The sequence below is a fragment of the Octodon degus genome, unplaced genomic scaffold, assembly GCF_000260255.1.
Source record: "Octodon degus isolate 3935 unplaced genomic scaffold, OctDeg1.0 scaffold00084, whole genome shotgun sequence".
NCBI lineage: Eukaryota > Metazoa > Chordata > Mammalia > Rodentia > Octodontidae > Octodon > Octodon degus.
Genome location: NW_004524660.1, coordinates 6,350,448 through 6,362,368, shown reverse-complemented (window position 1 = coordinate 6,362,368; position 11,921 = coordinate 6,350,448). Strand labels below are relative to the sequence as shown.

General features: G+C 37.0%; 1 pseudogene; it reads left to right on the top strand.

Moving 5' to 3' along the window:
- Window positions 1–479: 479 nt before the first annotated feature.
- Window positions 480–11,921, top strand: part of LOC111818241 — a 27,145-nt pseudogene continuing 15,703 nt past the window's right edge.

The following is an 11,921-nucleotide window of genomic DNA, read 5'->3' as shown; positions in this document are numbered from 1 at the left end:
CCAAGGGTCAAACTCAGGACTTTGCACTTGCCAGGCAAGCACTTACACTACTGAAATATCTCCCCACCCTAAAATTTTAAAGAGAGAAGAAAAAAGTAGAGAAATAAAAGGAGACTATGAATATATCTGAAAAATAGAGAAAGATTATATAAACCTTAAGAAACTGGTGGAGAAGTTTCATCAAAAAAACCCAGCTAAATGCACATTTAAAAAAAGAATGAAGCAAATTCTTGGTGATTTTAAGCTTGTGGTTATCATTGGAAGTCTACAACTGTGTGGGAGCCTCCCATTCAGACCTTGACTCTGGTCTCATTGCGGGACAAAGACAGCAGGCAGAGCCTAGATCCAGGCTGGATCAGGTCTCTTAGTACCTGACAGCAGGATTACGGAAGGTCATAGTTCTGGGACTGTTTTACTCACAGAAATTCAGGTTGAACATGACCTGTGGTGACGGGGATAGAATCTGAGTCATTTGGATTATGACTCTCCGTGCTTCTTGCCAGCTGACCACAGATCCTGCCACACAGACTCCTCCTGTCACTGCCCTTCACTGCAAGCCCGAGAGGAAGCCAACCCACGGCTGCTCCGTGTCCCAGGTTCAGGTCCATCCTCCACAGAATGGCATCACCCAGGTATAGTGTTCCGGGGATGTGCTCAGCACTTGCAGTGGAGTCACTCACCATGTCTCGTTCAGCGCAGCACCCCATTGCACTGGTGCATTTCTCCTTGGAGACCTCTGAGGTCCCCTGCCTTCACTGTGTCTCTGTACACTTAAACTTCATCACTCATAAGTTCTGAGCCAGGGTCTGGGAAGCACAGAGCCCCCTTCTTTTTGTGTGTTGTGGCCCTTTATTTCTAAGTTCCCATTTTCCCATCAGATGCTCACTGACTTCCAGGTATCCACCTGTATTCATTTTCCCCCAAATTTTATCTTGTCTTCTCTTTTTATTTATTTATATGGCAGTATCGAAGACTGAACTCAGGACCTTGTGCTTGTCAGGCAAGTTCTTATGCCACAGACCTACAGCCCCAACCTCCCAAATTTTATTTTTGATTGTCTGAACTTCAAGTCTAGAAGAGGCTGATACGTTACTACTTGTCTCTCCACTGATTTCCTGAGATTCCAAAATAGTTTCAAAGAGATCCTCAGTGAGAGGAGAGGAGATATAATTCAAGCTGTAGTAGAAGTGATAACCAAAGAAGTCGGAGGTCTCAGAAGAGACCTAATCATTCACATGAAAGTGATTACTAACATAATGTTAATTTAATATTGATATTATTAATATTATATTAATAATTATGCATCATAATAAATACTAACCAAAACAAAGCTATATTGGCAAGATAACAAAGATGATTTCACCATTAATTTCTATTAGTTGATTGAAAGGAATAGTTAGTGCTTGTGCTGCTTGCTTAGTTCGCACACATATAACTGGTAATCTGAGCCATGCTTTGATGATAACAATAAGCAGTATAATAATCACTTTTCATTTTCTATCCCCTTATTTAGAAATTCTGTGTCATTTTTGTTGTTTTTTTCTCTTTAAACTAAAATGAGCTGATGGGCTAAGCAAAACATGAGTGATCAGTTTACTGAAGAATTAGACGGCATCATAAGTTTTCTATCAGAAATTCAAGAGACTTGAAATCATATTGACAATAAAGGCAGCAGGACAAACCTGCGTGAGGACAGAATTTCAGAACTAGGTGATCATGATGTGTTCATGATCAGGTCAGCTACTCAAAAACACCTTAAAAACAACAAGAGCAAAGAAAGAGGCCGGCCGGATAGCTCAGCAGATTAAAGCGCCTGCCTAGGCGGATGCAGGGAAAGGGTTCAATCCCCTGCACACCATGACAGTTCCATCCCTGGGGCACGCTGAGATTGGCGTGTGGCACACACCTGCAATCCCAGCGCTTGGGAGGCTGAAAACAGGAGGATCACTGCGAGTCAGAACTGTGCAGTGAGGCCCTATAGACCCTGTACGAAATACATTTTTAAAAAGAGTAAATTAAAAATGTATCCAACAACTGCTAGATGATACAAAGACTATTCAAGGTATAATTGGAATAGATGAGAAATCAGAAGACCACACAGATAGAACCAAAAAGACTTATTGCAGAAACAAATTACAGAGGACATGTATTGGGAAAGAACTGGACATCCAGTTGAGTGAGGGATGCACAGCACCAAATAGCCATGACAAAATCAGAAGCTCACTGACTTTCAGGCATTTATATCTATTCATTTTTCCCCAAATTTTATTTTACTTTAATTAATTAATTAATTAATTAATCAATCAATCCATCACACTGCAGTAAAATTCATGAAGTCCAAAACAGACCAGTAAAAAATCTTAAAACCTGTTAGCAAATCAACAAATCACATACAAAAATAAGCCTGTGATGGCCATAAAAGTCTTCTGTAAATAAACTATAAGCCCCAAGGAAAGCTTGAAATGATGTGCTTCAAGTTCTAAAAGATCACAACTTCCAACCTTGAATTATGTGCTCTGGAAAAATCTTCCTTTAAAATGGATGGAGAAATAACATGACAAGGAGCCGCTCAAGAAATTCACGATCGGGCTGGGGAGATGGCTCAGTACAATAAGCACTTGCCTGGCAAGCTCAAGGGCCTGAGTTCAATCCCCGGTTCCGCCAAAAAAAAAAAAAAAAAAAAAAAAAGAAATTCACGATCACCAAGCAACCACTAGAAAATCAGTCATCAAGAATATCCTAAAATGGCCAATCAAGTCAACAACACCATTAATTCAAATAAATCAATATAGCTGGCAGGACTGGGAGCTACACAAAAGAGGAAAAAGAAGAAAATCAGCAGCAGGGAAATAATTCCACGACAGAAATGTCAGTAATTCTCAGTAATGAATGACTCTCCAGGTAAATGGCACCAATTCTCAATTAAAAGACACTGATTTTCAGAATACATCAAGAAAAAATCCAATAATATGCAGCATGCAAGAAATATATGTAATTCAAATATATATTAAGAGATTAAAAATGAAAGAATAAGAAATACAATATACGATGCAAACACATAAAAAAGGCTGGAGTTACCATTCTAATTTTAGATAAAGTAGAATTCAGATTAAGAAGATTAAAGGTCCCTACATATTAGTTAAAGGAATGTTTCATCAGGTAGAGTTAACAATTATACACAGCAACACACCACATCCTTGCACACTCAATTTCATGGGAGAAGCACTAATTGGAAAAGAGCAGTTGTACATACACCAGTAGAAGAGTAATCCCACTCTCTCAAATGGGCAGATCAACATGACAAGAAATTAACAAAGAAATACTAGATTTGAAGCAGATGTTTGAGTAAGTGGAATTAATAGATATCTACAGAGTATTCCATCCAACAGAAGCAAAATACATATTTTCTTAGAACATGTAAGTTTCCTTAAAATAGACCATATGCTAGCCAGTAAAGTGTGATGAAGTAGATGTAAAAACAAAATTATCCCATGAATATTATCCAATCAGGGTGAAATGAGACTGCAAATCAGTGTCCAAAGAAATCACATAAACTATGCAAATACATAGAAATTAAACTATACTCTCTTAAATAATCCATGGTCCCAGATAAAATTAAAGAAGCAATTAGACAGCTTGTCCAATGATATGATAATGCTATTGTGACATACCAGGAGCTATGGGACAAATGGAGCACAATAAGAGGCAAGTTCACAGCTGTGAATTCCCACATACGAAACACAGCATGAGCTCAAATAACTGATAGATGACGCACCAAAAAGTCTTGGATAAACAAGAACCATTCAAATTCAACTCTAAGATGAGGAAGGAAATTAAAAATATCAGGTAGAAATGAACAAAATTGATACTAAAGGCTGGTGAGACAACCTAGTGGACTAAGCACTTGCTTAGGCAAGCATAGGGGCCATGGTTCAATCCCTGGCACCACGTGCTGCACCAGCCCCGCCCCTGGGAATGCTGAGCTGGCAATGGAGTCCGGGCATGTTGGCACGTGCCTATAATCCTGGCACTAGGGAGTCTGAAAACAGGAGAATCACTACAAATCCAAGATGTGTAGTGAGACCTTGCACACCACAAAAATATAAAAATGATACTAAAAATCAATACAAAGTATCAATGAGCTGAGCAATTGCTTATTTGAAAGGTTATACATAGTAGAGAAAACATTAGCTAAAATAAGAAAAAGGCAATAGTACACTCAATTAGAAATGAAAATATAAAATCATCATGGATTCTGCTGAAAGGTGGAGGATTATCACTAACTACTTTGAGAACCTGTACTATAATAAAATGGAAAATTCAGAAGAAACAAATAAATTTTTAGATACATATGAGCTCCCAAATCAAAGCCAAGATGCAAAATTCCCAAATAAGCTAATATTAGTTAGGGAAATTGAAGAAGCAATAATATAGAAAATAATAAAAGCCCATTTTTAATGGATTTACTGCCCAACTCTACAGAACTTTACAGAAAAATTTAATGCCAGTACTCTTCAAACTCTTTAAAGTAATAAAATTGGAAGTATAATTCCTGAAAGTACTCATGGAAGTAAGCACTACTGTGATTCCAAAACTAGAAAAAGATCCAAATGAAACAAGAAAACTGCAGGCCAATCTATGTAACACAAGGGCAAACCTCTTCAGTAAGATAATGGCAAGCAGCAGAGGTCTAGGACCGCAAAAGCACTTCTGATGTCAAGGTCAAGGCCGGGGCCATCAGAATGCTGGGCTTCAAGTTTCACTACCAAGCTACAGTGATAAGAGCGGCATAGTAAGAGGGAAAGAAACAAAACATAAAACCTCATTTGTGGTTCAGTCGGACAGAATAGAAGGTGCAGAAAAATACCCCAGACATGTGCAGCCCTCTTATCTATGACAGTATGGCCAAATCCCTTCACTGGATGAATAGCCTCTCCAACAAAAGGAGCTGTGAAAACTGGCAATTCCCATGCCACAGGTTGAACATAGGTGCAGATCTCTCATCACAAAATAAACTGAAACCAAAATAGTTTGAGTATTGGAACATTAGAATAGAAACACTTCTCTTCTACAAGATAAAATAGGTAAAATTCTTGACACATAGGTGTAGCCAGAAACTTGCTAAAGAAAAACCTCAATTGTAAAAAAATCATTTCTAGAATGAAGAAACAGCATCACATAAATTAAAAAGCTCCTGCATAGTAAAGGGAATCACTAAGAGAAAAAGGGCCACCTACAGACTGGGAACAACTGTGTTGCCAGATAGTCCTCAGAAAAAGGAGTTAAATCTAGACTACATAAGGAATTCCAAACAGTTAGACACCCAAGTTTAAAGACCCAGTGAAGAAAATGAGCAGCTGAAATGAAGAGGCACTTCCCAGATGCGAAGATACCAATGGCCAATAAACACAGAATTTCTTTAGTATACCTGGTCATTTCAGTTTGATAAGGAGGGTATAAAATAGTAATAAAACAGAAAAATTACAAGTGATACACTTAACAAGCAATGTGAATTTCACAGTACTTGTTGTGACACATAGTGTTTTCTTCCAACCAGTTATTCATATTACCAGATATGTGCATGCAAAATTGGAAGAAAGAAAAATAGAAAGTAATATGTAAGAAATTAAGAGGAAAAAAGGGAGAAAACATTTGAAAGAAGGAGACAAAACAAAGTGCCTGCTCATTTGAGAAACAAAAATTAAAACAGCCATGAGATTCCATCGAGCTCCAGAAAGAACGGCCACCAGCAAGAGATCAACCAAAACAAGCGCTCGTGTGAGTGTGGGGTCAGTGGAGCCGCTCTCCGCTGCTGCTGGGACTACAGAGTGGTGTGACTGCTGTGAAATCAGGATGGAGAGTCCTTTAAAAAGTAAAAGTAGAAATTGTATTTGGCTGAGCTACTATCCCTCTACTAGGTGTCTTCCCAAAAGATTTGAAGATGTCCTTCCACCATGTCGTATGCACACCCATGTTTGTAACAGCACAATTCACAGCAGCTAAATCTTAGGAAAAGCTCACTTCCCTATCAATAGATAGATGGATGAAGAAGCATTGCATGTACACATAATAGAGTGCTGGCTACCGTGAAGATGGAGAAACCTGAGCTATCTTAAACTAATTTTAAGTACACAGACTGAGTCATAAGGGGAGGCCAGTAATTTTCAATTATATCCTCATCAGCTAAAAGTAATGAAGAAAGATCAGCACATAGATAAATTACAGATAAACATTTTTAAATTATTCTGAATTCCTAAAGAGTAGTTTCATAATTATGGGAATTAATGATGATGTTTTGTAAATATATAGTAATCAATGTTTCCTTCAAACATTCAAAAGGTCAATAGGTTATGTAAAAGTCTACAAAATCTCTAAACATTGGACAAATTAAAATAAGAACCCCAATGAGATATTTTTCCCACCTGTATGGTGAATCTTGTCCTAAATAAAAGAAAGAGAATGTATTGTGACTATGGAGTCTCTGTGACAAAAATAAAATATAAAATCAAATAAATTAAAATGTAAATTTTGACTACTATTATAAAAAAAGAGACTTGCAAGATAGCTCCGCAGACTAAGCACCCGCTTAGCAAGTTGGGACCCGGGTTCAGCCCTCTGTACCGCGAGCTGCACTGGCCCCACCCCTGGGAGCTGCGAGCCAGTCACCAAGACCGAGTGTGTGACGCACGCCTGTAACCTCAGCACAGCGGAGGCTGAAAACAGGAGGAACAGTATGAATTCGAGCTGCGCAGTGAGATCCTGCATCAAACACATAAAAGAAAGAGAGCCAAGAGCAAGCGCGAGCGTGGATAGAAAGAAAGAAAGCATTACTGCTGGATATGTATCCAAAGAAAATGAAAGTAAGGCTTTCAAGAGGCTGTGCCCTCACAGTTTTAAAAGTCTTATAAAAGAAGATACAGAAACTGTGTGTTGGTTTGGCTGGTGGAGGAATAGAGAACGTATCATAATGGGATGTTATTCAGACACAAAAATATAAATCTTGCCTGCTGCAACAGACAATAGCATGAATGAAACTAAGAGATCCAGCGAAAGTTGATTAAGCCAGCTAAAGAAAGATAGCTATTGCATGCCTTGTGACTGTGTGGAATTTAAAATAACTGAACTCCAGCATGCGTAATGCTTACTAGGAGGTAAGAACATGAGATATTCATCAAAGCGTACAAAACCCCAGTCATGGCGTGAGCATGGCTCAGGAATCTAGTGTGTACAATAATGACAATGCATACTTGTACCGCATTGTTTCCTGAAAGTCGCTAAGAACATACATGTCAAATACGCTATTTTTTTTCTGTACCACAGATTGAACTCAGGGCCTTCAGCTTGCCACGCTAATATTTGTTCTACTGAGCTCTCTCCCCAGCCCAGCACAGATATCCATAGCTCCTTTGGCTCAACGTGATGCGTTGTTGCATCCAGACTTAAGTGTTTTCCTAGAATGACGTGTAACCGCCACTGTATCAATACTCAAAGCAATGAAAGTAGAGTGGATTTTCCACCATGACAAAAAACTGTCCCCCACTCCACTTTTGCAGTACTGGGGATCGAACTCAGGACCTTGCACTTGCCAGGCGGGTGTTCATGCTGCTGAGCTATCTCCCTGGCCCAATATTTTACTTTCTAAAATTGTATATGAAAAAAGAATGTCTTTTCTCCAAAGTACCCCAGAGGTATGCCATCTAGAATACAAAATAAGATAACCTTGATCATGCAGAGTAAATAGATTTATGGGAGAAACAAAAGCAATGAGGCACTCATAATCCTTAGGATGAGAACTCTATGTGGAAGCAGCGAAAAAATAGAAGATGGAGAAGGCTGACCCGAAACACTAAGAGTCTGAATCAATTCACCACCAAATAGAAGCCAAGACATGTCTAAGAATCCTACAGAACAGCAACAGTCGCATCAGTCCCTGCTTCTGAGATGTTCTACATGTGTTCTCCTTAAAGGACATGTCAGTTGCCTTTGGGGAGTTTTAGATTATTAGATTATGCCTTCAATTTTTTGTCATTCTGTAGTCTCCATAATCCCTCTTTCAAACTTATTCTTTGCACTAACGGTAGCTAATTCCTCTCTCTTGTCCTTAGCTTTATACATTACGCAAAGTAGGAGTCCATTTCATCAGCATTATACATAGTAGTCAACATAACAAATCTAAATGGCTCCTGCTACAGTAAGTTCTGATAAGGTCATCCTACATCTTTCTTCTGGAGTTTGTATAATCCTCCAGAGAGCAGAGCTAAAGTGTGCTAAGAATAGTGGTGGAATTGGTCATGAATTTTGACAAAAGTTTCATATTCTACTAGTGGCAACGAGTGAGAGCTGCTCTGCTTCTGGACACTAGTGTTCTAGTGTTCTTCTGCGGAACACTAATGCAGGTTCTTTCAGCTCATCTTTAGTTGAGGGGCTCTAAGTACCCCCACTAGCAGTCCTTCGTGGTAGCTCTCAACACCCTTCGTTCATTCAGGGTGTTTAGCGACAGTGGATAGCCTCCTTTTCTGACTAGACTTGCACCTGAGGTGGTCGTCTTCTGGGCCCTGAAGTCCTTGACCAGCCAGTGAGCAAGGTCTCCATTTTGCAGAGCTCCATGCAGTAACCAGTGCTTTCCATGTACTTGGCCATGAATTAATAGCATGCTTCAGATTATTTCTGCATATTTCCATTTCACAGGGGAAAAAGCCATTTAAATGAATAATTTCTGCTGGCCAAAAAAAAAAAAAAAAAAAAAAAAAAAAGTCATGTAGAGTACCCAGGAGGCCCAAATTGCTTAATGGAATCAATTTCACTGGAACATGAAGAAACTGGTTTTTCCTGAAGTAGGGTAAGGAAAATGTAAATATTATAGCATTTCAGGTTCCCTTTATTTGTAGACTTGCTTGCATCTTGTCATTATGCTTCTGTGCCTTCTTCTAAGGGTCTAGCACAGCCTCCCTTCGTTCTGATGCTTCATCTAGGAGCAAACTCTTCTATATCTGTGATCCCAGAACATCTCCCTTTATCATGTTTTCTTTCTCAATCACATAGCTTGTGAATAAAACAAAGGATTTCTGGAGGTAGACGTTGGCCTAGGCCAAAAGGCAGACACTCCGATATCACCAGAATAAGTAAGCTACTCTTGAACCAATGATGTTGGGGTGCAGATCCTGTTTGAGAGAAACCCTGTAATGAACAGTAGTGTGCATGGAGAAGGCTAGGCACAGGCAGCAGGAAGGCATGAGAGTTCGAGGGCGAGAGGCTGACTTCAGAGAAAGCCACCCCGACCCACTCTCTGTGGGTCGCGACGATTCTGTGAATCGTTAGGTTACATTCTTCAAGCAGGAACATTAGCAGCACACTCCTAGCTAATTAAGTTAGCTCACTAAAGTAGTGCTTAATATTTTGAAAGTATAAAATGTTAATGTAAACGTGTAAGGAATATTACTATCACATTTTTTCCATGAAAAATTAAAACTTGAAGTTTGTTGATTTTTACAAAATAAAAGATTAGATTATTATGTTTGACTTTTTCTCTTTTTTCCATGTAGTAGTAAGAGATCATATAAACTTCACATGGCATAGCTGACAAAAAATTATAGCTTCTTATATATGGGATCAAAGCTAGTTCTCTTGTTTCTAAATAAATTCACAAAATATCATGACTCTCATGGGAAAAATATTTTGAAGTACAACACACTTTTAGTGAAAAAGTAAAGAATTATATTTGGTGTAGAATATAAACTAAAATTAAACAGTACTTTTTAGATATTTTATTATAAAACTTTTGAAGAAAAGAAAATAGCTGCAGAACTTATAGAAAAAATGAAATATTTTAATAAATATAGTACAAATTATATGCTATATGGCTCTTTGCAAATATGAATATAGAAATGACCTACAGTTTTACAAACTATAATTTCTAAGGTTATGTGCAAGATTCTTCATTGTAATGTCAAAGGGTAAAACTTCACATATATATACACATATATATACTTATATACATATATATGTCCATGTCTATATCTATATATACATATTACAATTTGTTCAACTCAGATAATGAAACAACTGTGAAGAGAATCAGAACATGAACTATAATACACAGTCTCTATTATTTATTTATTTATTGGTGGAACGGGGCATTGAACTCAAGCCCTTGCACTTGCCAGGGAAGTGCTTATTCCACTGAGCCATCTCCCCGGCCCAATACATGGTCTCTAAACAGTCCTTAATAAAGTGGAAAATCCTCGTTCACTACACAGTGCATTTATTTGTAAGCTTTTTTGCTCTACATGGACCTGTATATTCAAATTTAGAGATGTTCTACCACAAGAGAATAACAGAATTTGTCATCTTGAAAGACAATATTGAGTACGTGTTCAGAGACAACCTATATGCTTTGTCACTTACAATCTACCCCTGAGTAACGCTCAAAAGAAAATTACATCAAATATCTTACTTTTTCCCAGATAAATAATTAAGGATAATTAATCATATATAAAATTTAAAAAGAAAACACAAATTTAAGTACTAAACATATTTCCTACTTTAATTCAAAGACCTTAGATAAAAGGAAATCAAGTGAAATAATGAAAATAAATAAATGTGGACCAATTATCAAAATAAAACAACTTCGGGAAATTTCCCTTTCCTTATCAATATTGAATATAATCTATATTTTGGACTGTGTTCTATCATTAGGAAAATTTCAGGGAAAACTGTGGTTCCTCTTAACATGTACATTTTCTGTATTATTCTGAGTGGTTTATGAACATAATTACGCTTTTGCAACATTATAGACAATTTACACTTGCATCTGTTTGTCATAATCCACTTTTTCTCTTTTGCTAAGTATACCAGTTAACAACAAGTACAGGTGCTTCACTATATACGCATTAAAGAACCTCAAGAAGTTTACTGTTTCTACAAGGTTTTGTAACATCAAAATGGACTGAATAAGTTGTCTGACGATAAATCATATTTCCTTAATAAAGTGTCTAAATTATTTAACAAGTTGGGTTGGGAGTAAGCCAAGGAGTTGGACACTGGGCAATTTCTTTAATTATTGAAGATAGTGTTTCCTATACAAATTCAGATTTTATTTTACTCAATTTAAGCATTCATAATACATCTTGCTAAAGAAATCAAATGCAATTATTTTCTTTTAAGTAAGGAATCTGCTTCATGAGTGAGATCTGTGGTTTTATGCTTCCAGCTTTTCCTGTTTGGTTATTATGTTGCTGCTTGATTGTTCTTTCTCCTCATTTAAATATTTAATGAAAAGTTTTATCCATCTTGTGTTCTGAGGCTTTCAAGCAAAGGGCATAATGTAAAATAGCCAATAAGTAAATAAATGTCAGAATAGTTAAAAACATGGGAGATGCAAAAGATAATGAAAGCAGAATTTTAATAACAGGATAACAAGTGCTCTTTTTCTCTTGAGATAATGAAATATAAGGAATTAGATTCTATAAATTATAAAATATTCTAAAAGTGGGCTGGCAATACCAATTGTTACCTATATCTCTTGTGGCTCCACGCACATAGCTGCTAGATTTCTTCCATAATTGGCAAATTTCTCTTTAACAACTCTTGACCCACAATATTGCACACACTGAGTGAAAGGGAATTCCTTCGCTTCAAGGTGAGGAGGGCTGTCAATATGTTTATATCATGAAAATAGTTTCAAAATTATAATAACACAGAAAGACACACACAGAGACACACACACATCTGAGTATATATAATTTATATGCATAAAATATTACATGAAATTACTTTATATAGTAACTTACGTATTATTAACTGTATTAGTATATTCTTTTATATTACATACATAATATAGCATGCTATATAACAAGAATATATAATAAATGATATAAAATATATGATATAATAATTTATTACATAATTTGTAGATATAGTAA